We start from the raw sequence: 5,843 nt of genomic DNA, 5'->3' as shown, positions 1-5,843 counted from the left end.
TCACTAAGCATGGTCTTCTCCAGCCCCATCTATGTTGCTGCAAAAGTCACGTTTATCTTTTTGCTTGCTGAGTAATATTCCATTGTGTATATGTACCACATCTTTTTAATCCAGTCATCCACTTTTGGGCATTTGGGCTATTTCCATGTCTTTCCAACTGTAAATAAACTTGGGGGTGCAGGTGTCTTTTTGAATCAGTGTTTTTGTGTCTTTTGGGTAGATCCAGTGGGGTTGCTGGCCCCCTGCTTTTAGCCTGGCTGTGTTTTGAGCCCCTGGAATCTTCGCAGCCCCAGGAAGGTCCTGTCCCTGCCCCTGTGGCAACAGCGCCTGCGGCCAAGCTGGCTAAGGGCTCAGGAACTGTGCGTCTGGCCCCTCGCCCTGGTCCAGTAGTGGCAGCCTGCAGGAATGGGAGGCGGACGTGTCCCCGCGTGAGGGGCACAGTGAGGATGTGGGGAAGAGTGAGGCCCCGGCCCCCGGCTGAGCAGCGCCCGCCGGGGTCTGATAGATGACTCCTGTCACCTAAATTAGATCAGGCCTGAGCAGCTCTCCTGTCGACACGCATTAAGACCCCGGATACAAGTTGTTTTCCATCTCGTGTAGCTGGGGGCAGTGATACTACTGCACCCCTGGAGGTGGGAGCTAGGGAGGGGCCACCAGTGGGCTTCTAATTTCCAACAATTGAGGCTCTTGTCACTGAATCACTTCCTTGCAAACTGCATCGCCGCTGTGTTTCAGTGGAACCTGCAGAGAAGGACGTATGCTCCCGGGCCCTTTTTAAAAGGTGTCTTGGCTTCTGCAGCTGCTAAGGTGCACGCCGGGGAGGAGGCTGTGGAGGTGGGACAGGTGTCAGGGCTGCCCAGGGCCTCTGCTGTGGCAGGGGCGTCTCCTAGGCCGGGCGCCCCTCCTGCGGTGCGGGGGTGGTGCTGGAGCGGAGTGATGCCGGGCAGGATGCTAAAGCCAAGGCTCATTTGCTCCAGAGCCCGGTGTTGTTGAAGATAGGATTTCTTTTATTATAATAGTTCACTTTTCCATCATTTTGTGCCTTTTTCCCTCTCAGTTGTAATCCCCGTGGGCTTCCCATCACCAAATCACCCGTGTGCCATGACCACAGTCCAGTGCACTCCCCCCACCCCCATTTTTGACCCCATTCCCTACTCCACCTCCATAAAATGTCTCTGGTATATAGTATTGTTCATTATTATTCCCCACCCCCGGTCCTATCCACCCCTGCTATGATCAAAACTACCTGGCATTTTCTTTTTCTTTCTGGCTTATATCACTAAGCACGATTCCTTCCAGCTCCATCCATGTTGCTGCAAAAGGCATGAGTTTATCTTTCTTGATTGCTGAGTAATATTCGATTGTGTATATGTACCACATCTTTTTAATCCGGTCATCTACTTTTGGGCATTTGGGTTGATTCCATGAAAGAAAGAATTTTTTTTTTAATGTATGCATCTGTACTGGGAGAGAAATTGGCAGAGCCTGGGCGTAGGGGTGAACACGCCTAAATTTGAATCAAGTGTCATCCAGTCATCTATGAGTCCGCAGGCCCCATGGGTGGAGAAGGAATAATCCGTGACTGGGCAGGTCACTGTTGGCGCCAAGGTGTGGCTGCTCGTTGACAGCAGGCCTACTGAGCAGTCGTCACCCTCCTCCTTGACATCACTGCTTGTCCTGTGCGAAGGCCAGATCTATGAGGCTTCCTTGCATTTCTGGCCCACATTTGTAATGTGGGCAGTGGGGTAAAAATGATAGTGTTGTAGGGGAGGAGAAGGAATCTTCCCTCTGTTCCTCTAGGCACTGGACTGAGACACCCCACCTCCATCGTAAAAGACAGTTTAACAGGAGTAAAACTGGTTTCATCTATACGATGGCCCCAAAGATGAGCCCAAAGAAGTGTCCAAGCAGGCAGCTTTGATAACTTGTAGATGAAGGAACGATCATTGGGAAGAATCCTCGAGAGGCTGTGGGCGAAGAAGCAACGAGGTTTGCTACCCAGGCTTCCTGGCCCTGCACCCCCACTGTGGGGACAAGGAGGTCCCTCTGTCTCTTCGTGTACATTGGTGCCTTTCACAAGGAGATGCACCCCCTGCTTTCAAGGACCGAGGGAGGGTGAGCGTGTCCTTCTTGCTCTGGCTGTTTCTCATGCAACTTTGATTCAAAAATAGTCAGTATGCCAAAGAGGTCTCTTTGGGGTAACCCTTTCTACTTCCCTCTGTCTCCATTGCCTGCAAAGTTCCATTGCTGGTAGAGGTGAGCACACTACTCAGCCCTCCTCACCAACCCTCTCCAATCTATGTGCTTTATCATTATTCATTCGCGTGCTCCCAAACCAGACCCTGAGCAAGCGTTCCTGTACTCCCAGGCTACAGATGGGGGAGCTATTCTCCTCTACAAGAATCATTTCATGGAATCCTCAGTCCCCAAGGGGACCCTCTCCAGCCAGGCATTGGATTTTCAGTTGTTTCACTCTTTAGCCACAGTAGGGATGGATGCTAGAAGATGGGATGGAGGAAATGGGAACTTTTATCCCACTCCAGTTAGCGGGCTGGGGTGCTCAGGGCCACTGGAGAGGGGTGGAGACACCCAGACTTAGACTCAGGAGCCTCTAAGAGAGCCATGGCCCTATGACCTCTGTGACCTCTATGACCATGGCCACACTCCTGGGCAGAGCAAGATGGACAGACTTCGGCTCAGTCAGCTCCTCTGCCCTGAAGGTGGGACCTCGGCTAAACTGCCCGGAGGTATCTGCTCGTGTTCTGGGATCCAGATGCCTGCAAGGATATGAAAAGGAAGGAGCGTCTACCTCCTTCTTATCTCAATGCAGCTCCTTGAAATGGGGGTCCCAGCCAAGATGGCTGCCATCCAAGATGGCTGCCAGGACTTGACATGGCGTGCCAGAAGCGCTCTGAGTACAAGTGCTCACGGGAAGCAGCATGAGCCGCTCTCCCTGCCATTTCCACATGTACCCGGTAAGGCTGGTTCTTCCCCTGGCTCTTGCTGATGCCCAGGCAGCCCCCAGGGCTTCTCGGGCCTCTCAGTAATGCAAGGCTCCCCAGCCACTCACCAGGCTGTCTGTCCAGTCCCAGCTGACCAGAAAGGTCAAACCTTCTTACCTTATGCAAATGACAGTCTCTTTCCAGCCCTAGCTCAGCTCTGTTGTGGGGGAGGAGGCCATAATGCTGGAAAGGGGGTACAGTGGTCACTTTCTCCTTTGCTGTTCTCCTCCCCCAGGTGGCAGCTTTGGAAGGGGAGGAAGAAAAGGAAGTAGGAAAGGTTGAAGAGTTCTTACTTGAGTAATATAGTCAGGAGATGGCATAGACTGGGCTTGGGGGTATTCAAGGCTGGGTCTTTCTTCCATTACCCCTTCCTTGGGTTCTTCAAAGACTCTTCCACCCATAGTACCTTCAAATTTGTTGTTCCTTCTCTCAGACTCATGGGACATCAATGGTTTGCCCCAGCTTCTCTCTGCCAAGACTCCTTCACCTGTCCTGGCAGCCATCTTGGATGGCAGCCATCTTGGGTGGGGCATTTGCTTCCAAATGTTCCTGTGTCCTTTGCCCCAAACCCTGATAACACAAGCCAATTGCAGAGTAGCAGTAAACTTTTCTCCACCCTCACCACCTCAGCAGGTAGCCAACATCTCTCACCTTTTAAATTTTGTAAGCCAGAGTTCCATCCCAGGCCACTGCATTCCCACCATGCTTCAAGTTCTCTCTCACTAAACTTAAGGTTTGGGACAGGGATTTCCTTTCCTCCAACCTTCTGTCAGGTAAGGTGTGTTTGACACGTACCTTAGAGGTACATCCGCAGCTCTGTCACACATATTTGTCTCCACAAATATCTCACAATCCTCAACTCAATTAACAGTTTCACAGTCGCTGTGGTAAGCTCTTTAACAGTCAGAATCCTGTTCACCATCACCTCATTACCCATAGTTTTACAGGATGCTCTGCTGACAATTTTGGAATACAGTGTCTACTGCCTTAGGGATCTCTTCTCTTCCAGAAACTTCTCTCTCTCTCATTATCTAAATTTATAGTATATTTGTGTATGTGTGCATGTATCATTGTATGGCACAGATATGTGAGGATATCGATATAATTTACAGATGGCAGGATATATACACACATTACATATATATACACACTGTATAAAATACCTATCTAGTATAGATGATTGATTTTTTTTTTAACCCAAGCGTGTCATACTTAATTTTCTGGATGTTTGCATGAATCACTTAAGAATTAGTCTTGGAGAGGCCCTCCCTGGTGGCAAAGGGGGTTAAAGCACTGCACTAAGAAGCTAAAGCCACTTTCGCATGAGTTCTATCCCCGCTGCCCGGAGGTGACCACATGGCGCAGCAGACCTCTCCTGACCCACCCGTTGCTCCCCTCAGCAGTGTAATTTGTCAGTCGGCCTGATCTGCTCCCCACTCATTCTCGGGTGAATCCTCTCACCGCCCCTGCATCTCTGGCATTTACCTCAGTTCTGTATGCACAAATAATAAATAAATCTTAAAAAAAAAAAAAAAGAATTAGTCTTGGAGAGCTTTCCATAGTGAACACAAGAGCTTCCTCATCCTTAAGTGTTATAACAGACCTTATCACGTGACTGAATCTTAGCTTATTTAACCAGTGCCCTTGACATGATACTTGCGTGTTGCCTGTACTGAAGCAGAGAGCATCTTCTGCCTGTACCTTGACAGAGTGCACCCCTAACCACTGAATTTCTAGGTCGTGGCACAGCTGCCTTGCCAACTTTGGGGGGTGTCATCCACCAGAGCTGCACATTCACTGTCATCAAAGGCATGTGACATGCGGGTGTATCAACACATCACTAGCCCTGACTGCCTGCCCTGCCCCCACCCCATCTCACACACACTTGAGGTTTGCTTTATGTAATACCAGCATTTACATTTAGCTTGCTAAGTTTAATCCCCCAAAACTTACCAATTTTCCATGTGTTGTGCCATAAGTAGGACCCCTCCTGCTGTTCTATTTTCCAGCTGGTCGCTGTATTATAACCACTGATTGTTGCTTACACGTCACTTGGCCCATTTCTCTCAACACTATACTATTCCCACCGTATTGTTCTTGACCCAGGTACCTGTATAGGCACAGTTTTCCCCAAGGGACTACGATGGCAAGTCTCACAAAGTCTCAGATCCCGAATGGAAGACATTGTGCTTTATGTAAGAGGCCCTGAAATTTCCCGGGCATCAAAGCCTGGGTTTGGAGATTGTTAATGCAGCAAGAACAGCTGTCAGGGCCGGCTTTCAAGGCTCTCTCTAGTCTCAGAAGAGACGGGGAGAGACTCTCGACCGGGAGCAGTTGGGAATTCTCTGCTTCCCATCAGGGTGGCCTTAAGTATCAGGGGTAACATGTGCCTTTGAAATCCTTCAAACAAGACCTAACAATACTTCTAAGAGTGCCAAAATAGTCCATACCTTTAACCCAGAAATTCATCTTGCAGGGATTTGTCCTGAGAAAATACTGTAGATATTTGGTTAGAAAAATGGCTATCCACCATTGCTTACAATAGCAGAAATTTTAAATGACCTGATTATTTCATAGGGGAATGGTTATATTGGTTTTGGTAAATCCAAACTGGAGAACACCCGGTCTGCAGCTACTTGAAACAGTGCAAGAAATAGGAATGATATTAGATAAAACAAAATCAGCAGACTATGCAATGGTGTTTGCAATGTGGTGGCACTGGCAATGGCTGGGAAATGGAAAATTTGTGCAAAGAAAATACTCATGATATAATTCCTATTATAATTCTTTTAAAAAAAGATTTGTTTATTTATGCATACAGAACTGGGGTACAGGCCAGAG

Source organism: Condylura cristata, unplaced genomic scaffold (assembly GCF_000260355.1).
Source record: "Condylura cristata isolate star-nosed mole 26May11 unplaced genomic scaffold, ConCri1.0 scaffold00038, whole genome shotgun sequence".
Taxonomy (NCBI): domain Eukaryota; kingdom Metazoa; phylum Chordata; class Mammalia; order Eulipotyphla; family Talpidae; genus Condylura; species Condylura cristata.
Note: the sequence above shows the minus strand (reverse complement) of the source record.